General features: G+C 47.3%; 1 protein-coding gene across 2 annotated transcripts in view; it reads left to right on the top strand.

Annotated features, from left to right (window-relative positions):
• Positions 1–22974, top strand: part of GRM7 (glutamate metabotropic receptor 7) — a 730291-nt gene that overhangs the window by 67428 nt on the left and 639889 nt on the right. The window lies entirely within an intron of this gene.

Genomic DNA, 22974 nt, shown 5'->3' with positions numbered 1-22974 from the left:
ATGGTGACGGGTGCCCTGCTCTGACATGGTGACGGGTGCCGTGCTCTGACATGGTGACGGGTGCCGTGCTCTGACATGGTGACGGGTGCCGTGCTCTGACATGGTGACGGGTGCTGTGCTCTGACATGGTGACGGGTGCTGTGCTCTGACATGGTGGTGGGTGCTGTGCTCTGACATGGTGGTGGGTACTGTGCTCTGACATGGTGGTGGGTGCTGTGCTCTGACATGGTGGTGGGTGTTGTGCTCTGACATGGTGACGAGTGCTGTGCTCGGACATGGTGGTGGGTGCTGTGCTCTGACATGATGGTGGGTGCTGTGCTCTGACATGGTGACGGGTTCCATACTCAGACCTTGTGATGGGAGTTGTGCTTTGACATGGTGATGGGTGCTGTGCTCTGACATGGTGACGAGTGCTGTGCTCGGACATGGTGACGGGTTCCATACTCTGACCTGGTGACTGGTTCCAAACTCTGACATGGTGGTGGGTGCTGTGCTCTGACATGGTGGTGGGTGCTGTGCTCTGTCATGGTGGTGGGTGCTGTGCTATGACATGGTGATGGGTGCTGTGCTTGGACATGGTGGTGGGTGCTGTGCTCTGACATGGTGGTGGGTGCTGTGCTCTGGCATGGTGATGGGTGCTGTACTCTGTTATGGTGGTGTGTGCCGTGCTCTGACATGGTGACGGGTGCCGTACTCTGACATGGTGGTGGGTGCTGTGCTCTGACATGGTGATGGGTGCTGTGCTTGGACATGGTTGTGGGTGCTGTGCTCTGACATGGTGATGGATGCTGTGTTGGACATGGTGGTGGGTGCTGTACTCTGTGCTGTGCACTGACATGGTGACGGGTGCCGTGCCCCGACATGGTGACGGGTGCCGTGCTCTGACATGGTGACGGGTGCCGTGCACTGACATGGTGACGGGTGCCGTGCCCCGACATGGTGACGGGTGCCATGCTCTGACATGGTGACGGGTGCAGTGCTCTGACATGGTGACGGGTGTCGTGCTCTGACATGGTGACGGGTGCTGTGCTCTGACATGGTGACGGGTGCTGTGCTCTGACATGGTGGTGGGTGCTGTGCTCTGACATGGTGGTGGGTACTGTGCTCTGACATGGTGGAGGGTGCTGTGCTCTGACATGGTGGTGGGTGTTGTGCTCTGACATGGTGACGAGTGCTGTGCTCGGACATGGTGGTGGGTGCTGTGCTCTGACATGATGGTGGGTGCTGTGCTCTGACATGGTGACGGGTTCCATACTCTGACCTGGTGATGGGTGTTGTGCTTTGACATGGTGATGGGTGCTGTGCTCTGACATGGTGACGAGTGCTGTGCTCGGACATGGTGACGGGTTCCATACTCTGACCTGGTGACTGGTTCCTAACTCTGACATGGGGGTGGGTGCTGTGCTCTGACATGGTGGTGGGTGCTGTGCTCTGTCATGGTGGTGGGTGCTGTGCTCTGACATGGTGATGGGTGCTGTGCTTGGACATGGTGGTGGGTGCTGTGCTCTGACATGGTGGTGGGTGCTGTGCTCTGGCATGGTGATGGGTGCTGTACTCTGTTATGGTGGTGTGTGCCGTGCTCTGACATGGTGACGGGTGCCGTACTCTGACATGGTGGTGGGTGCTGTGCTCTGACATGGTGATGGGTGCTGTGCTTGGACATGGTGGTGGGTGCTGTGCTCTGACATGGTTATGGATGCTGTGTTGGACATGGTGGTGGGTGCTGTACTCTGACATGGTGGTGGGTGCTGTGCTCTGACATGGTGATGGGTGCTGTACTCTGTCATGGTGGTGGGTGCCGTGCTCTGACATGGTGACGGGTGCCGTACTCTGACATGGTGACGGGTGCTGTGCTCTGACATGGTGACGGGTGCTGTTTCCCCCGATGTGGTGACGGGTGCTGTGCTCTGACATGGTGACGGGTGCTGTGCTCTGACATGGTGACGGGTGCTGTGCTCTGACATGGTGATGGGTGCTGTGCTCTGACATGGTGACGGGTGCTGTGCTCTGACATGGTGACGGGTGCTGTGCTCTGACATGGTGATGGGTGCTGTGCTCTGACATGGTGACGGGTGCCGTGCTCTGACATGGTGGTGGGTGCCGTGCTCTGACATGGTGACGGGTGCCGTGCTCTGACATGGTGACGGGTGCCGTGCTCTGACATGGTGACGGGTGCCGTGCTCTGACATGGTGACGGGTGCCGTACTCTGACATGGTGGTGGGTGCCGTGCTCTGACATGGTGGTGGGTGCCGTGCTCTGACATGGTGACGGGTGCCGTGCTCTGACATGGTGACGAGTGCCGTGCTCTGACATGGTGACGGGTGCCGTACTCTGACATGGTGACGGGTGCTGTGCTCTGACATGGTGACGGGTGCTGTGCTCTGACATGGTGACGGGTGCTGTGTCCCGACATGGTGACGGGTGCTGTGCTCCGACATGGTGACGGGTGCTGTGCTCCGACATGGTGACGGGTGCTGTGCTCTGACATGGTGATGGGTGCTGTGCTCTGACATGGTGACTGGTGCTGTGCTCTGACATGGTGACGGGTGCTGTGCTCTGACATGGTGACGGGTGCTGTGCTCTGACATGGTGACGGGTGCTGTTTCCCCCGACATGGTGACAGGTTCTGTGCTCTGACATGGTGATGGGTGCTGTGCTCTGACATGGTGACGGGTGCCGTACTCTGACATGGTGGTGGGTGCCGTGCTCTGACATGGTGACGGGTGCCGTGCTCTGACATGGTGACGGGTGCCGTGCTCTGACATGGTGACGGGTGCCGTGCTCTGACATGGTGACGGGTGCCGTACTCTGACATGGTGACGGGTGCTGTGCTCTGACATGGTGACGGGTGCTGTGTCCCGACATGGTGACGGGTGCTGTGCTCCGACATGGTGACGGGTGCCGTGCTCCGACATGGTGACGGGTGCTGTGCTCTGACATGGTGATGGGTGCTGTGCTCTGACATGGTGACTGGTGCTGTGCTCTAATGAGCGGACTCCGATTTATCTTTTAGCACATTGAAATGTATGTATTAAACTGAAACAATTAACTAACTAAAACAATGACATTTATCTGCTCCTACTCACAGTTCCTTTTTTTCCACATGGTTTTCACACATTTACTTATTGAACACACACAATGTTTATCACTGAATACATATTCTATATTTAATACATGTATTCAGTGCAGTGATAGATCAACACACCCTATGCAACATTCATGCCATAAGTGTGATTTACGCACATTCATACGTATTTTTCTTTGCATTCATAAATGATGAAATAAATTGCCACCTTAATGTACGCATGTTGTGGACAGATAATTGTCTGAATCTGAATATCAACTCTAAAATGACTCTCACAATGATAGTCTTAACTGCATGGGGTGCGTGTTGCTCTGTTATTTATTCATATTGTCTTGCAGAGAGTCTCCATTGAGGGCATCTAAAGCGCACCCTGACTCCAGTGCTGACCAATTACTCAGTAATTACTCAGTGATTTTATTCAAATTCCAGACATCACAAAGCTGACGCGTTTTGCGCAGTAATAAGCCCGACGCGTTTTTTAATGTGATATCCAGAATTTTAAATAAAATTATTGAGTGATTTCACCCCATCTGGTTTGAGGGGTTTGTTCAACTAAACTTTACGCCTGGGGCACACTACATCGATTTTGAGTGTTTGCTAGTGTAAAAGTGGCCACACACCATACAATTAAAAGATCTAATTTTACACTAATTCGATAAACACGATCGGTTGTAATGAAAAATAAATAGAGAGATCCAATTGAATTTTTTTTTTTTTTTAGGTTGGACAGTTTTGGAAAATTCAGACCAATTTTATCAAGAATTGTATTGTGTGTAGTGGATTGTGAAATTGTATTCAACCAGAAAAAATTGTATTTAACTATTCAGTACATTTTTCTTTAGATTTTCATAACCAACCAATTTTTTTCGGGATTACGATCTTTTATCCCGAAGTTGCAGCAATCTCAAAAATACATGTGTGGTACCTCGAAGAGTCTGATTAAAACTTCCCATCAATCAGAAAATTGGATGAGAATGCTCAAATTGAATAAAATGAATAAATAAAATTGTATGGTGTGGCCACCTTAAGTCTGCGCCCACTAGAGCGCTTGCAATCTTGGAAATCGCAATCACAGGACATGCAGCATTTTGTGAGCGTTTGTGCTCCAACACATAGTATATGAGTTATCTTAATCACCGGGCACAACCCTCCCCCCAGGAAACTAATAACACTCTACGCCCTGGGCAACTAATAACCCTCCCCTCCAGGCAACTAATAGCCCTCCCCCTCCTGGGCAACTAATAACCCTCCCCCTGGGCAACTAATAACCCTACCCCTGGGCAACTAATAATCCTCCCTCCCCCTGGGCAACTAATAACCCTCCCCCTCCAGGCAACTAATAACCCTCCCCCTGGGCAACTAATAACCCTCCCTTCCCCTGGGCAACTAATAACCCTCCCTTCCCCTGTGCAACTAATAACCCTCCCCCTCCAGGCAACTAATAACCCTCCCCCTCCGGGCAACTGATAACCCTCCCCCTCCGGGCAACTAATAACCCTCCCCCTCCGGGCAACTAATAACCCTCCCCCTCCGGGCAACTAATAACCCTCCCCCTCCGGGCAACTAATAACCCGCCCCCTCCAGGCAACTAATAACCCTCCCCCTCCAGGCAACTAATAACCCTCCTCCTCCAGGCAACTAATAACCCTCCCCTCCAGGCAACTAATAACCCTCCCCCTCCTGGGCAACTAATAACCCTCCCCCTGGGCAACTAATAACCCTACCCCTGGGCAACTAATAACCCTCCCTCCCCCTGGGCAACTAATAACCCTCCCCCTCCAGGCAACTAATAACCCTCCCCCTGGGCAACTAATAACCCTCCCTTCCCCTGGGCAACTAATAACCCTCCCTTCCCCTGTGCAACTAATAACCCTCCCCCTCCAGGCAACTAATAACCCTCCCCCTCCGGGCAACTGATAACCCTCCCCCTCCGGGCAACTAATAACCCTCCCCCTCCGGGCAACTAATAACCCTCCTCCTCCAGGCAACTAATAACCCTCCCCTCCAGGCAACTAATAACCCTCCCCCTCCAGGCAACTAATAACCCTCCCCTCCAGGCAACTAATAACCCTCCCCCTCCGGGCAACTAATATCCCTCCCCCTCCGGGCAACTAATAACCCTCCCCCTCCAGGCAACTAATAACCCTCCCCTCCAGGCAACTAATAACCCTCCCCCTCCGGGCAACTAATAACCCTCCCCCTCCGGGCAACTAATAACCCTCCCCCTCCGGGAAACTAATAACCCTCCCCCTCCAGGCAACTAATAACCCTCCCCCTCCAGGCAACTAATAGCCCTCCCCCTCCAGGCAACTAATAGCCCTCCCCCTCCAGGCAACTAATAGCCCTCCCCCTCTAGGCAACTAATAGCCCTCCCCCTCCAGGCAACTATTAGCCCTCCCCCTCCAGGCAACTAATAACCCTCCCCCTCCAGGCAACTAACAACCCTCCTCCTGGGCAACTAATAACCCTCCCCCTCCAGGCAACTAATAACCCCCCGGCAACTAATAACCCTCCCCCTCCAGGCAACTAATACCCCCCGGCAACTAATAACCCTCCCCCTCCAGGCAACTAATAACCCCCCCCCATGGCAAATAATAACCCTCCCCCTCCAGGCAACTAATAACCCCCTCACCTAACCTTAACCCCCCCCCCGACAAAAGATGGCCACCCGCTATGGGAAATGCGGCTACTACCTGTAATTACGGATGCTTTGGGCACGCTATTGGTAGCCGCAGTGTTTAGCGCATGCCTATTTCTGGTTGCGGTACAATTAGCTGCACCGTGCTGTAACACCTATCTTGACTTGTATTATCTTAACACTTTATGTCTAGGCAGTGGCGTCCCTACCATAGTGCGCAGGGGGGCGGGGCGCACCGGGTGTCAGACACCCAGGGGGGTGTCACCACGACCCCCCACAGCAGCACAGCAGGAGGGAGAAGCAGGGCTAGAAGGAGGGGCAGTGGGGGCAGCGGTGGGGAGGGGGGAAATACCCCCCCCCCCCTCCCTCACCTGGGACCCCTCCTTCTGCCTCTCTCCCCCTCCAGAATAGCGGTGTTGTGTCTGATTACGCTGCCTGTGGATTTGCGCTGCCCCGCATGCGCAGTAGGAGACTATGCGGCCACATTTCCTATAGAATGATGCTGCTGGAGATAAAATACGAAATATCTCCGCTCCCACACCTCTTACCCTCCCCAAATTTTCAGGGTAGGGAGGGGACCCCCCGAACGACCTCTATGCTAAATTGCAGCCCCCGAGTCCCGCTGGTTCAGGAGATAGATTAGAGTCACCTATCTCGGGAACCAGTGGGTCTCGGGGGCTGCAATTTGGCATAGAGGTCGTTCGGGGGGTCCCCTCTCTACCCTGAAAATTTGGGGAGTGTAAGAGGTGTTTGAGCGGATATATTTTGTATTTTATCTCCAGCAGCATCATTAACTTCACACTGAGCATGCGTGCTACTCAGTGTGGAAGGGAGCTTCCGGGCAGCGCAATCAGACATTACAGCGGCGACAAGTGCGGGGCGGCCGGAGGCGTATGAACAATTACTCACCTGATTTCCGCGTTCCAAGCGTGGAGCGCAGCGTCATGACGTCACAGGTCTCTGTCTTCAATGCCGCCCACTGTGCTTCCTGATTAGTGGAAGCACAGTGGGCGGCATTGGAGGCGGAGACCTGTAACGTCATGACGCTGGGAACGCGGAGATTAGGTGAGTAATTGTCTATACGCCTCCGGCCGCCCCGCACTTGTCGCAGCTATTCTGGAGGGGGAGAGAGAGGCAGAAGAAGGGGTCCCAGGTGAGGGAGGGGGGGGATATTTCCCCCCTCTCCACCGCTGCCCCCACTGCCCCTCCTTCTAGCCCTGCTTCCCCCCCTCCTGGGCATCTTTACTGGGGGGGGGGGGACTGTACTAGCTATACTGGGGGCAGCTATACTGGGGGCAACTATACCAGCTATACTGGGGGCAGCTATACTAGGGGCAACTAAACTAGCTATACTGGGGGCAACTATACCAGCTATACTGGGGGCAACTATACCAGCTATACTGGGGGCAGCTATACTGGGGGCAGCTATACTAGGGGCAACTAAACTAGCTATACTGGGGGCAACTATACCAGCTATACTGGTGGCAACTAAACTTGCTATAGTGGGGGCAACTAAACTAGCTATACTGGGGGGGCAACTAAACTAGCTATACTGGGGGGCAACTATACTAGCTATACTGGGGGCAACTATACCAGCTATACTAGGGGCAACTATACCAGCTATACTGGGGGCAACTATACCAGCTATACTGGGGGCAACTATACCAGCTATACTGGGGGCAACTATACTAGCTATACTGGGGGCAACTATACTGGGGGCAACTATACCAGCTATACTGGGGGCAGCTATACTGGGGGCAACTAAACTAGCTATACTGGGGGCAACTAAACTAGCTATACTGGGGGCAGGTATACTAGCTATACTGGGGGCAGCTATACTGGGGGCAGGTATACTAGCTATACTGGGGGCAGCTATACTGGGGGCAACTAAACTAGCTATACTGGGGGGGCAACTAAACTAGCTATACTGGGGGGCAACTATACTAGCTATACTGGGGGCAACTAAACTAGCTATACTGGGGGCAACTATACCAGCTATACTGGGGGCAACTATACCAGCTATACTGGGGGCAACTATACCAGCTATACTGGGGGCAACTATACCAGCTATACTGGGGGCAACTATACTGGGGGCAGCTATACTGGGGGCAACTAAACTAGCTATACTGGGGGCAACTAAACTAGCTATACTGGGGGCAGGTATACTAGCTATACTGGGGGCAGCTATACTGGGGGCAACTATACTAGCTATACTGGGGGCAACTAAACTAGCTATACTGGGGCAACTAAACCAGCTATACTGGGGCAACTAAACCAGCTATACTGGGGCAACTAAACCAGCTATACTGGGGCAACTAAACCAGCTATACTGGGGGCAACTATACTAGCTATACTGGGGGCAACTCGTTTAACTGGGGGCAACTATACTAGCTTCACTGGGGGCAACTATACTGGGGGAGACTACTAGCTATACTGGGGCAACTATACTAGCTAATACTTTAAATTACAGTTAGCTCCGCCCTCATCCGGTCATGACCACGCCCATTTTTGCCGCGAAGCACGCCGCAGGTTGTGGCCACGCCCATTTTTAGGGGGGGGGGGGTCTTTTAATACCCAGCACCGGGTGCCAAATGCCCTAGGTACGCCACTGTGTCTAGGGATGATGAAAGAGATGCAAATAATTCCACGTTTATGCAGAATTACGCACATTTTGTATGCAAATAATCAATCAGATTCCATTAAGGTATCATTTGATAGGTTCATTTCCAAACTGGCTGAATTTGCATACAAAATTAGCATAATCTTGCACCATTTTCGAATTATTTACATCTCACGGATCATCCCTTCTTACCTCATTAACAAAACAAATATATTTCCAGTGCTATTAATTAGGCTTGTAGCTGTTTTAGAATTGGTCTTTGTTGATTGGAGAACCTTGGTATTTCAGGGGCATTTAGCAGAGCACAATTTGTTACTGTTCTGCAAATATGCACCAGAAGCTTCCGTGTAACAATCGGAAAATCTGCAGCCTACAGGTGGCCATACTTTACTCGATGGCCACCAGATTGACCATCAGATAGATCTCTCTCTGATCGAATCTGATCAGAGAGGGGTCTGTTACCTGCCCACACACTGCAAGTAGATTTCAGCATGAACTCAATTGTACATAGTCAATACTAATGCCGTTGCCTCTGCCTGCTGGGCCCCCAGGTCTTAGCCCATGTAATGTGTACTACTCGGTAATGTGCACACCCTGGCCTTACCTGTCCACCAGCGCACCTCCTCTAGTGTCTCATATCTTCTCTCTATCACTGCCGGGGGCTCCTGTGCCCCATGACCCAGTGGCATGTGCGTGACCTCGTACATGCCATCAGGTCACATGGTACAGGCGCCTGGTGGTAATGTAGAGAAGACTTGGGACACTGAAGGAGTCGCCAGTGGATAGGTGAGCCTGGGGAGTACACACTGGCACTGGCTGTGGGTCCATTGTTCGTCAGGAAATTGGACGCCGCTACCACTGCGCACCAGACCGAGCCCTTAAGGCTTGGTGCACACATAAATCTGTACATATCTGGTCCAGTCCAGTGCTGTCCTGTCAGTTTTTCATCAGTTTTCTATCCGCTTTATATGACTGAACCAGAAATGTACACCTTTTATGTGTTAACACACCCATAGAAACACACACAAAACTGACAGGACTGGACACCTTTTTATGTGTGAACCCAGCCTCAAACAATATCTTTCCAGCATGCTGAATCAATCAATTTGTTCATTTTTTAAATGGAAATTGATCAAAATTACACTTTGGCAGCCACTTTGCAGCATAGATCTCTGGCAGATTCTACCAATATGATCGAATCTGACGGATATTAATGCTGCAAATTGAGTAATAAATGAGCACTTTAACTTTTCTATCCCCGTCCATTGAGTTTCTGACAAGTGCAATGGGTAGTTGAAAGGAACGATTCTAAAGATGCAGTCTCATGCCTGGAACCCACTACAAATCGCAAATCGCTAGCGCTTTTAATTGGCGCTTTGTAAGCGATTTCATAAGCGTTTTCCGGCGCTTTTGGTAGCGATTTTAACCACTTCCCAACTGAGGGGTTTTACCCCCTGACCACCAGAGCAATTTTCACCTTTCAGCGCTCCTTCCATTCATTCGTCTATAACTTTATCATTACTTATCGCAATGAAATGAACTATAACTTGTTTTATTCGCCACCAATTCGGCTTTCTTTAGGTGGGACATTATGCCAAGAATTATTTTATTCTAAATGTGTTTTAATGGGAAGACAGGAAAAAACGTGGGAAAAAAATTATTGTTTTTCAGTTTTTGGCCTTTATAGTTTTTAAATAATGCATGCGACTGTAATTAAAACCCATGAAATGTATTTGACCTTTTGTCCCGGTTATAAAACCATTTAAATTATGTCCCTATCACAATGTTTGGCGCCAATATTTTAATTGGAAATAAAGGTGCATTTTTTTCAGTTTTGCGTCCATCCCTAATTACAAGCCCATAGTTTATAAAGTAACAGTGTTATACCCTCTTGACAAGGTAATGTAACTATTTATGTATTTTTTTTTTTAATTGTAATTTTTTTTTTTTTAAATTATAAGAAAAAAAAAATTGGGCAGTGTGGGAGGTAAAGGGTTAATTTTGTGTGTTAAATTAGTTTATTTCTATGTAAAAAATGCTTTGGATGTAGTTTTACTATTTGGCCACAAGATGGCCACAGTAACAATTTGTTTATGCGATCTGCAAGCGTCCGGAAGGACGCTTGCAGGAAGTAGAAAGAGGCTGAGAACTTTTTTTTTTACCACAATGGTCGCGCTGCTCAGCCGAGCGGCAGCGGATCATTGCGGGGCTGAGATCAACGAACGGGAATGGATCATTGATCTCCGGGCGAGCGGGCGGCGGCGTGTTTACTAGCGGCGGGCGGCGTGTTTACGAGCGGGAGCGCGGACAGCGGCGGGAGCGCTGAAAGTACGTATTTCTCCATCCCTGGGGGTTAAAGGATGGAAAAAGGGACGGAGAAATACGTACGCGCGGGGGTAAAGTGGTTAAAAAGTGTAAGCTTTTTGCCAGCGATTGTGTAGCGATTTGCGATTTGAATTCTGATTGGTCCTTTCAATGTATCATCATTGTATTTGCAGTTTGCAGTATTTTAATATCGCACTCATATCGCTATGTAAAGCGATTCATGAGCGATTTGCCAGCGCTTCAATTCATTACATTGAAGCGCAAACGCTACCAAAATGCTGCATGTCCTGCGATTGCAATTTTGCTAATCGCAGTCGCTACTGTGGAATTTGTTACATTTATTTATATTGGCTAACAATTTAAAGTGCTCCCTAAACGCTCAAAAAATCGCTCTAGTGGGTTCCAGCCCTCACCTAGGGGACCAAAATGCCCCAAACCAGCCCTGTATTTTTTCGTGGACCATCTGATGCTGGGTTCCCTTTTCCGTTGCCATGGACCTGCTCTATCTCCAGAAGATGAGAGAGAGGTGGAGAGATCAATCTACTCCAGTCAAGACATTACAAAGCTATGTATTAAATCCTGGGAACATTTGTTGTTTTTCCTGTGAAAAAAAGATCAGATCTGTTCTTTTTTTTCTTCTCAGTGAAAAATTGCCATCCCAGCTACCAGGGAAGACGTTCCGCTTCCTTGTCTGATCGTGTTGTAGATGAGGAGGTGGGAGGACTCAGCAGCTGCCAAGCTCCATCTCCAGGGCTTGTTGGAACGCCGCCCGCGATAGGTACGGGAACTTAACTCAAACACTACCATTTAAACAGAACATCTGTTTTGGAATGGAGAAAAACAACATTAGCTTAACAAGAGCAGCGCAGTGCAGAGGTAGCGGGCAACGGCTCTCCTCCATATGGCACTAACATCCAGCCTTTAATTACATCTCTCACCTTCTGCAAAGCGCCACCACCGCCCTCGTCCTCTTATGGGTGTCGGACACCGCTACCTGGCACGCCCACGGCCAGATGCTGAGCGTCATTGCCTTGACGATGAATGATAACGTGGATCTGTTGCAGATTAATTTCCTGGAGGGGCGAGCGGAGGGGGCGCAGGGTGCGCACATCTAGATCTGCGGAAGATTACTAATGAGGGATGCGCCACGCAGTGACAGATACCATAGATCGCCATTGTTGTGGTGTCAGGATTGGAAAAAAATGGTTATTAATTAGGTCTTCATTAGTGCTGACTGTAGCAGTATGCGGCCAATTTCCACCTTAAAAGAGAAAAAAAATGATTGAATAAATATGAGGGAAAACTTATAGATTGTTTACGCTGGTTTTGTACGAGGTCAGCAGATTTTCCAAAAGTCCTGGAAAGGAGGGCCGAGAAGCACGGAAACAGCTGCAGATTCTACCGATCTATTTGTCTCTGTCAGGTCTTAGTTTACTTTTCTGTATAAACTGGATCATCAGCTGGTACCTGAATATTAATTTACCAGCATGCTGGAAATTGTCAAAGACAACACATAGGACATTTATATTGGTCTTTTCTCCCGGCTGACTCAAAACACCAAAGCTGCATCCACTAGGGCATGCTCTATAGGCAGTAACAGTGTTAGGGAGTCTTGCCCGATGACTTCTTACTGAATAGGTGCTTACTTCCTGAACAGGAAGAGCTGAAACTCAAACCCTGGTCTCTTGTGTTAGATGCAAAGCCCTTATACAGCATGATTCTACTAAGAACTGTTCCATTCTATACAAGTCCCTTGTGCAATTTCTGTTTTTGCAAATTCACATTCGCTGCACAACTGAGGCAAGTCAAAGTTGTTGTGCGACTTTTGAAATCCAAATTTTCGCGAAAAAACGACCTACAGGTGATTTCTTTTTCACACTGGACATGCGAATCATATACAGTGCACGTCAATGGTAATTTTTGCATTCTAAATGCGAAAATTTGCAATCCAATGTAAAGTTAATTACACATTAATTCATGTGAATTAGCATAATTGATATGCATGGGAAAAAATGAAGAGATGATCCGCACATTGCCCACATACACTTTCTTTATTAATGGACGGATCCAAAGCCACAAACGTTACAGTAGAAAAGGTGGTCATTCCGGGGATACCACGGTCACCTGTATGACACGGAGAGAACAGGAGCCAAATGGTGCAGTCTTGTGGGGTATTAGATGTTAGATTATAGCACAAGAGTATTTATACTCACAAAGGAGGGTTGCAGTCCCTGCAACCACTGTATATGCGTCTAGTGAAAAATAGTGCCGATTAAATAATGGCGCCCCTTCTGCCCGATATTTGTTTAAAACGATATTTATCGTTTTAATGGCGCAGACCTTTTGAACGTAATTTATCGTTTTAAGACCTGCTTTTTTTTGTCCTGCCTGAATGATATTTATCGTTTTAAGCCCTGCTTTGCTGCCATTTAGAAAATGTCTCCCTGCCGATTTTAACGTTTAATAGCACAGTCCCCTTAAAAGATAGAAACACCAAATTTGCTGGGAATGTTAAGAAGAACAGTGGGAACAAAAAGAAAAAAATGTTTTCAAAAAGACCTTATACTTTTTTGAAAAATCGATTTTAAAATTCTCCTTCTGACCATGGGAATATTAAACACTCGCTGACTTTAGCGGTTAATAGCAAAGCCCCCTTAAAGAGAAACTCCAACCTAGAATTGAACTTTATCTAAATCAGTAGCTGATACCCCCTTTTACATGAGAAATATAATGCTTTTCACAAACAGACCATCAGAGGGCGCTGTATGACTGATTTTGTGCTGAAACCCCTCCCACAAGAAGCTCTGGGACCTCGGTACTCTGGGCAAACTGCCACAATGTAACAATGTTCACAGACAGGAAATAGCTGTTTACAGCTGTCTCTAACAGCCAAAACAGCTAGCAGCAGCTGCATAACCTGCCCACAGTAAAAATGTCACCATGGGATACATGTCAAAATGTAAATCAGGAGAGGAAAGATTTTACAATGAGCAAACACTGACTAAATCATTTATACATAATTCTGGTAAAAAATAAATGTTTTTTTTACTACATTATTTTCACTGGAGTTCCTCTTTAAGAGCCCGTTCACACTTATAATCGTGAAACTCTTGCGGGAGTGATTTTCCTGCGATTAACGCGGAAAAATCACTGGACACTGCGGCGGTTTTGGAGCGATCGCGATTAGCGTGCAGCGCGGTTGAGGTTATCGCTAACCGCAACCGCGTTAGTGAGAACACTGTCTAAATGCCAGAAACATTAAATTTGCAGGGAATGTTGAGAAGAACAGTGGGAACAAGAGGAAAACATTTTTTTTCAAAAAGACATTATACTTTTAGAGAAAATCGATTTTAAAAGTTCAAAGAAAAAAAACGATACATTTTAAATATATTGAAATTTAAAAATCTATGGAGGAGTTCATACTCCCTGTGTTGCGGTACGCTGCGGTCTGAAGTGTCCTAACACACTTTCATACCTACGTTACCGCGCGGCTCCTAAGACGTTCTGCGGCGATCTGTGTCGTGTAAGTCTATGGTAACGCACACACTTTTGAAAAAACCTGCTGCAATTATCTTCGTCACACATGCGCGAAAGCCTATTTTAGAAGTACGCGTCTGTGCATGTCACCCATTACTGAACAGGAAGTGAGCGTCACTTCCTGCTTGGCCAGATGCCAGATGGGGAATAATGCATAGTAACACAGTATTCCCTGAAGGCCTGTTTCTGCACCGCCAATAGGCAATGTGAAAGAGGCCTCAGGATCGCCAAACTCCGATGGGTCTAAGATAAAGGCACAACCCTAGACCCACACCTCTGGATCCATGTGATAACAGAACCGATGTCAAACGTTTTTCTGCACAGTAGCAAAACAAGCCACTGTCAGCCATCCCACCAGCAGTCCATCTCAACCAGCATTTAGGAAAGAGCTGTTGTCACCTGTTTTGACTGCTTTGGTACACCCTCCGCAGCTGAACAGGTTGCATGTATCTGCTGATAGGATTGGAGATATCAGGTGCTGACAGTTATTGGTCTCTGATGCTCATGTGATATGCACAGTACTCTGGCTCAATACGCAGACCCAGCAGCAGATCAGGTCTCCATGTTGACAATTTTGTGTTATGGCCCAGTTTTGGTGAACTCATGACCTCAATTCACTGAAGGGTAGGGATGGTCGTAGTCAGCCAACTTCGCTACGCTGGAACTACGCTTAGTTTTACTCAATTACGCTTCGCCAGACTACGGCTCCAAAACCAAATAATTGCTTCGTATGCATTTCGTAGAATACGCATTAAAATACGCAATTACGTGTAGTGCGTAGCGTAGTACATGCGGACGCTTATGCCATTATGCATAAAAATGTACGCATGAATTCCTCTTCAAAATGCTTGTAACAGTAACTCTTCTATGCGTACATTCCCCTTTCCAATGCGTAATTTTGTATGCATACAATCGTATGCGGAAAAATAGACGCAAATAACGCATTCGTAGTTTACTTCGCAATACACATGAGAACTACACATATGGGCGTAAACTACGCGTAACAGTACTTCGCTACGCGTAAAATCGTATGCATAGTTTTAAGACTTCGCCTACGAACTACGATGCGTAGATGCGAACTACAATGCGTAAATTCGCACTGGCGTAGTTTCTGCTCATCCCTGCGGAAGGGTAGCTCAGTGAAATAATTTAGATCGGTAAAATTCCGCATTCGGTATTTTACACTTTTTTTTTTTACAAATTTACTAAGATTTCGGACATGTGGTAGAAGTTAGGTAATATACCCAAAAAAAACATGTTTCAATTAGAGATGAGCGTAATGACCTAATTACGATTTCGCGAAATTTCGCGTAATTAGTGTAATTACGATTCTGGCCGTAAGTACATAATCGTAATGAAGAAGGATTTCGCGAAATTTCACGTAAGCGTAATTTTCGCGTAATTTTCGCATTACAGTGGGTTCATGCCGTAATTTAAACCGTAACGCTCCGTATAATATAAAAAAAGCCGCCGACTTTAAGGGTTAATAGCAAAGTCCCCTTAAATGCTAAGAGCCTCAAATTTGGAGAATATATTAAGGAGATCAGGAGGAATAAGAGGAAAAAATTTTTTTTCAAAAAGACCTTATAGTTTTTGAGAAAATCGATGTTAAAGTTTCAAAGTAAAAATGTATACATTTAAAAACCCGCCGACTTTAACGGTTAATAGCAAAGCCTGCTTAAAGTTTAGGAACACCAAATTCCTAGGGTATATTAAGGGGATCAGTGGGAATAAGAGGAAAAAATTTTTTTCAAAAAGACCTTATAGTTTTTGAGAAAATCGATTTTTAAGTTTCAAGGGCGAAAATGTCTTTTAAATTCGGAAAATGTCAGTTTTTTTTGCACAGGTAACAATAGTGTATTATTTTCATAGATTCCCCCAAGTGGGAAGAGTTTTACTTACTTCGTTCTGAGTGTGGGAAATATAAAAAAAAACCGACGTGATGTCCCCCCTCCCAGACCTCTTTAACCCCTTGTCCCCCATGCAGGCTGGGATAGCCAGAATGCGGAGCACCGGCCGCGTGGGGCTCCGCACCCTGACTATACCAGCCCGCATGGTCCATGGATTGGGGGGTCTCGAAGGGGAGGGGCAGCCAAGCTTTCCCCTCCCCCTCCGAGCCCTTGTCCAATCCAAGGACAAGGGGCTCTTCTCCACCTCCGATGGGCGGTGGAGGTGGAGGCCGCGATTTCCTGGGGGGGAGGTTCATGGTGGAATCTGGGAGTCCCCTTTAAAAAGGGGTCCCCCAGATGCCCACCCCCCCTCCCAGGAGAAATGAGTATAGAGGTACTTGTACCCCTTACCCATTTCCTTTAAGAGTTAAAAGTAAATAAACACACAGACACTTAGAAAAAGTATTTTAATTGAACAAAAAACATAACCACGAAAAAAGTCCTTTAATATTCTTAATTAACCATTAATACTTACCTGTCCCTTTAAAAGCCAGTTCCCACGCAATATCCTCGGAAATATACTAAACAGTTACAATATAACAAAGTTATTACAATGTAACAACTTTGTTACATTGTAACTACGCCGCACCCGACGCCACTCGCCGCTCAGCCGCCGCACCCGCACGCACCCGACAGAGCTCTGAGCTATATAGCTCAGAGCTCCCTAAGCATCTTTGTATTTGGGCTCCAAGGAGCCCCATTGGTCCTTAGCAGACCAATGGGGTTCCTTTAAATCAGAAGGAACCCCATTGGTCTGCTAAGGACCAATGGGGCTCCTTGGAGCCCAAATACAAAGATGCTTACAGAGCTCTGAGCTATATAGCTCAGAGCTCTGTCGGGTGCGTGCGGGACGCTAAGTCCCCGCCGGCTCCCGCTGTCCACCCCGCCCACATCTGTCACCCACATGTCACCCACATGTGGGTGACATGTGGGTGACATGTGGGAGAGGCGGGGAAGGCAGCGGGAGCCGGCGGGGACTTAGCGTCCCGCACGCACCCGACAGAGCTCTGAGCTATATAGCTCAGAGCTCTGTAAGCATCTTTGTATTTGGGCTCCAAGGAGCCCCATTGGTCCTTAGCAGACCAATGGGGTTCCTTCTGATTTAAAGGAACCCCATTGGTCTGCTAAGGACCAATGGGGCTCCTTGGAGCCCAAATACAAAGATGCTTAGGGAGCTCTGAGCTATATAGCTCAGAGCTCTGTCGGGTGCGTGCGGGTGCGGGCGGCGGCTGAGCGGCGAGTGGCGTCGGGTGCGGCGTAGTTACAATGTAACAAAGTTGTTACATTGTAATAACTTTGTTATATTGTAACTGTTTAGTATATTTCCGAGGATATTGCGTGGGAACTGGCTTTTAAAGGGACAGGTAAGTATTAATGGTTAATTAAGAATATTAAAGGACTTTTTTCGTGGTTATGTTTTTTGTTCAATTAAAATACTTTTTCTAAGTGTCTGTGTGTTTATTTACTTTTAACTCTTAAAGGAAATGGGTAAGGGGTACAAGTACCTCTATACTCATTTCTCCTGGGAGGGGGGGTGGGCATCTGGGGGACCCCTTTTTAAAGGGGACTCCCAGATTCCACCATGAACCTCCCCCCCAGGAAATCGCGGCCTCCACCTCCACCGCCCATCGGAGGTGGAGAAGAGCCCCTTGTCCTTGGATTGGACAAGGGCTCGGAGGGGGAGGGGAAAGCTTGGCTGCCCCTCCCCTTCCGAGACCCCCCCAATCCATGGACCATGCGGGCTGGTATAGTCAGGGTGCGGAGCCCCACGCGGCCGGTGCTCCGCATTCTGGCTATCCCAGCCTGCATGGGGGACAAGGGGTTAAAGAGGTCTGGGAGGGGGGACCCCACGTCGTTTTTTTTTTATATTTCCCACACTCAGAACGAAGTAAGTAAAACTCTTCCCACTTGGGGGAATCTATGAAAATAATACACTATTGTTACCTGTGCAAAAAAAACTGACATTTTCCGAATTTAAAAGACATTTTCGCCCTTGAAACTTAAAAATCGATTTTCTCAAAAACTATAAGGTCTTTTTGAAAAAAAAATTTTTCCTCTTATTCCCACTGATCCCCTTAATATACCCTGGGAATTTGGTGTTCCTAAACTTTAAGCAGGCTTTGCTATTAACCGTTAAAGTCGGCGGGTTTTTAAATGTTTACATTTTTCCTTTGAAACTTTAACATCGATTTTCTCAAAAACTATAAGGTCTTTTTGAAAAAAAATTTTTTCCTCTTATTCCTCCTGATCTCCTTAATATATTCTCCAAATTTGAGGCTCTTAGCATTTGAGGGGGCTTTGCTATTAACCCTTAAAGTCGGCGGCTTTTTTAGATTATACAGAGCGTTACGGTTTAACGCGAAATTACGGTAGCGTTTAATGCGAAATTACGGCATGAACGAAACGCGAAATTTCGCATTGAAAATTACGCTTACGGTATTTTCAATTACGATTTTAATGGCAATTACGCTACCGCAATTTCGCATCGTAATCGCGAATTTCGCATGCGTAATTATAGTAATGCGAAATTTCGAAAAATTCAGCTCAACTCTAGTTTCAATACACTAAGGGCTCTTTCACATTAGGAGCCAATCCGTCCGGTTTGAAGGACCACCCATAGGATGTGGTTAGAAAGGTAACATGAAAGTCTATTGACTTTCATGTCACCTTTCACATTAGACAAAGCGTTCCAGAGCCGGCGCAAGCGTTTTCCCATTGGGTGAATTACAACTAGCATTGCAGATAGACACCGAACTGCAACTTCCCGACGTCATGCCGTGATTCATAACACGTGCACAAAATCAGGTTCACGCATGCGTTAGTTGTTGTGAAAGAGCCCTAAGTCCTGCTCAGTTAGTCTTACCAGCTGCATGAGTCGCGTTTTTTTCTGTGCAATGCATTTCTGGCATCCCTTTAGATGTACATTATTATTATTATTATTATTTATTGTATTTATAAAGCGCCAACATATTACGCAGCGCTGAACATTAATTTAGGTTACAGACAATATTTAGGGGTGACATACAACAATATGACAATACAGGAATACAAGAAAACCAGATCACACAGCACAGTATAAGCATAAGGTAATGCTTAGTCAGTCACTGGATGGAGCATGGAGATTAGGCAAGTTAGGTTCACTCAAGTGCATAGCATGGGTTCACAGTAATGGAGATGTATGATCAGGTAGGACGCAAAAGGAGGAGGACCCTGCCCAAAGGCTTACAATCTAGATGGAGAGGTAGAGACACGAAAGGTAGGGACCAGAGTTCCGTTGTGAGTTTAGAGCAATTGTGAGGGGTGGTAGCCCAGAGTGAAAAGGTGAGTTTTGAGGGCCTCCTTGAAGATGTTGAAGGAGGGTGCTGCCCTAATGGGTGGAGGTAGAGAGTTCCAAAGTGTTGGAGCAGCTCTTGAGAAGTCCTGGAGGCGTGCATGGGACTGTGTGATGCGGGGGGCGGTCAGGGGAAGTTCATTGGAGGAACGGAGTGAGCGGCTAGGTGTGTACCTCTGAGTAAGATCAGAAATGTAGGTTGGACAGGTTTTGTGGACAGATTTGTAGGTCAGACACAATAGCCTCAATTCACTAAGCTTATCTCCTGTCTTTAATAACTCTTCTAGAGTGATCACCATGGTGATAAGGCATGTCGTATTTAGAAAACATTTTACCTCAGGCAAACCTAAAGTTAACTCTTCTGTCTTTAAGTTAACTCTTTAATCCTTAAAATAACTCCAGAGTTAAAGACAGGCTGTTCATTAACTGCGTGTGAAAATAACTACAGAGGAGGTAAATTAACTACAGAGGAGGTAAATAACTACAGAGGAGGTAAATTAACTACAGAAGAGGTAACGTAAGGAATGAAGAGATAACTCTCTCACTGTGTGGAGGTAAGTTTTCTCTTGCCTTATTATCTCCAGCATGATCTTAGTGAATTGAGGCCAATATCTTGAATCTGATTCTGGACTGGATACGAAGCCAGTAAAGGGGTTCACAGAGGGGAGCCGCCCTGGTGGAGCGATGGGAGGAGTGGATAATTCTGGCTGCCGCTACATGATTCAGCCACTAGAGGGAGCTCTTTTTGTGTATCAGTTTACAGAAATGCATGTCTTAATGGATACAAAAAAGCCTTTTTACATGTCTTCTCCTGCTCTGCTGTTCTGAAGTCCTGCCCTCCAGGGTATCGGATCAAATGGGGTAAGAAGTAGGACTATGGGGCTCTCCCTGTTGGCTGCCTGGCTCTCTCTATTGGCTGTCTGCTACATCTGTCAATATAATCCCGCATGGAGGGTGTGCGTTATCGGCTTTCGGTTAAAGTTGACTTGAACTCACTTCTACTCACTACTTTTACTTGATTTACCGAAAGCGTTAATCTTTGTGAATTGAAATTTCTTGAGGTATTTCCCGCACAAGTCAGTAATTTACCTCACTAGTCGGAAATTTAACTTTTCAGTGTGGTAATAGGTTTAATGAATTGGCATTTAACAAGGTGATCAGTAAAATCAGTTGTTTTTCTGCATTACGAAAGCAGTAATACTTAGTGAATTTAGGCCATGCTCTCAACACTATATGTGATCTAACCTACATAGGAGAAATGTGCCATTATGAGTGTTGTCCAATTGATACTTAATGTGTATTCCTCCTGCTGGCTGTAAACAAGAGCGGACTCTGGTAAAAATTAGACGCGCCCGGAATAATGTGCCTGATCAATGATGTGAGCTGGATCTGATCGCTTGCCTGACACTCATTACAATCCCATCCACAGGTGTAAACAGGGACGGCGAGGCGAAAGCGCTTAATTCAGAGATTGAACACGGCCGCCTCGGAGTCCGTTTGCGAGGGTTGGGTGGGGAGGGCGATACGCACAACCAATAATAATAATAGAATCTTTGCTCTGTAGATTTATTTTCATTAGGAAGGGACACTGTGATTTATGGATCATTTTCCGCTGTTGTGCGCAGTGCAGATGTTGTATGAAGATGGATAAAAAGAAGATGGCTGAGATTGCAGCAGAGTCCTTTTGCCTGGTTACATGATCAATAAGGGACATTAGGTGTATGTATGGGGAGGGGGTAGGAGTAGGCAGACCTGTCCAACCTTTACCCTTTCATCTTCATGCAAATGAAACCGTGCATACTGATCATACGGGATTGCATGAGGATGGCTTGGCGCTGAAGCTCTGTCATTTATAAAGCTTTTTATAGAAAGGACAGTTTAATAAGATTGTAAAACCAAAAGGGCACCTTTCATTGACAGGGTAATTTCAGATTGGTTTGGTCCATGGCGCATCTAAGATTCTTCTTATGCATAGTGTTTAGCAAAGCATGACAGTTTTGCTCTTAAAATATGCAGTAAAGTTTTGTACCATGTTAGCTATCAGTAAAAACAAGTTTTGAATTTATTGGCTAACATTCTCCTCCGAATGTCCAGTGTATATGAGCTTTGTGTTGTCTAAATGTGAGGATCCGCAGGCAGCCTTTTGACCACTGTTCAGGTCTGCATTCTGCAGGTCTCTGGAAGAGAGACCTTTTGTCAGTATTGCAGCTTGCTGCTGAGGGATTTGCATATGTTTGTCATGCAGATTGCCTAGCCACATCCTTTGTAGGCTTGCTCTATAAATACTATGTGATATCACAGACCTGGGCTGGTCATAAGAGTTAGTCCTGTGGAACACTCGCCTGGAGTGTCAGCCTTGCTCTTTGTTTGAAGATTAGCCTAGAGTAATTTCTGGGACTGCACTAGGCAGGTTTCCATAGTGCAGTTAGGATTGCATATCTGTTTTGTTTGTCTGTTGCGATTGTCCTGTCCCAGCGGTGGTCGACAGGAAATTGTTCTGTGTGTCTGGGTGCTAACCGGAACAGCGGTTGTTACTGGTAGCCCCTTCTGATCTGTTTTCCTGGATCGCACCAGCCTCTTGCGCTAGTGCTGTGGATCCTTCTGGTCTGCTACTCTGTACTTGGATCGCACTAGCATCTTGCGCTAGCGCTGTGGATCCTTCTGTTCTGTCTTCCTGGATCGCACTAGCCACTTTCGCTAGTGCTGTGGATCCTATCTCTCGCTTGTTCATGTTTTCGTGTGTCTGTCTTGTCTGCTACGAACGCTTGCTGGAGGCTCGATGAGGTAACCGTTAAGCAAGCGCTCGCGTCCTCTGTTTTATGTTTGTCTGTCGGTGGTTAGTTAGGCGTGCTTGTCCCTGTTGTGCTTATCACGCGGGGTCCGCGCATAAACGCGTGCACTGTTGCGAATGAGTGCGGTGTTCGCGTTTAGCTAGCGTTTGTTATTTTCCGTATCTCCTCATTGTATTATTTGCTGTGCCTTTGCTACTCTCGTGCTCTGCCTTGCTGTAGCCTTGTGTCACCTCTGGCAATCGCCTCTCTCGCGATTGTGTTCCTACTTCATATCTGCTGTTGTGTATGCACCGTCGCGGGTTGGCGACTAGTCTGGTGCACACACATACAATCTGTCCCTGTGCTCATTCTCTTCCGCAATCGCTTCTCTTGCGATTGCGTTCTCACTTGGTTTCTTCTGTTGTGTGTCCACCGTCGCAGGTGGCGGCTAGATTGGTGGACAAACATACATTCCTCATCTGTGCTTATTCGGTCTTGTGTCGCTGTTAGCAATCGCCATCTCTGGCGATTACCTTCCCACTTTGTCTTCCTGGTTGTGTGTTCATCGTCGCAGGGTGGCGACTAGTTTGGTGAACACACATACCCTCTGTCACTTTGATCTCTCCCTTTCAGGGCTATCTTGCCCTGCGTTTCTGCCCTTCGTACAATTCCTGTCTGGCGTGTGTGGCAGGGCAGAGGAGCCGTTCCTCTGCACTC

Source organism: Hyperolius riggenbachi, chromosome 9 (assembly GCF_040937935.1).
Source record: "Hyperolius riggenbachi isolate aHypRig1 chromosome 9, aHypRig1.pri, whole genome shotgun sequence".
NCBI classification, from domain to species: Eukaryota; Metazoa; Chordata; class Amphibia; order Anura; family Hyperoliidae; genus Hyperolius; species Hyperolius riggenbachi.
Note: the sequence above shows the minus strand (reverse complement) of the source record. Positions and strands in the feature narration are given on the sequence as shown.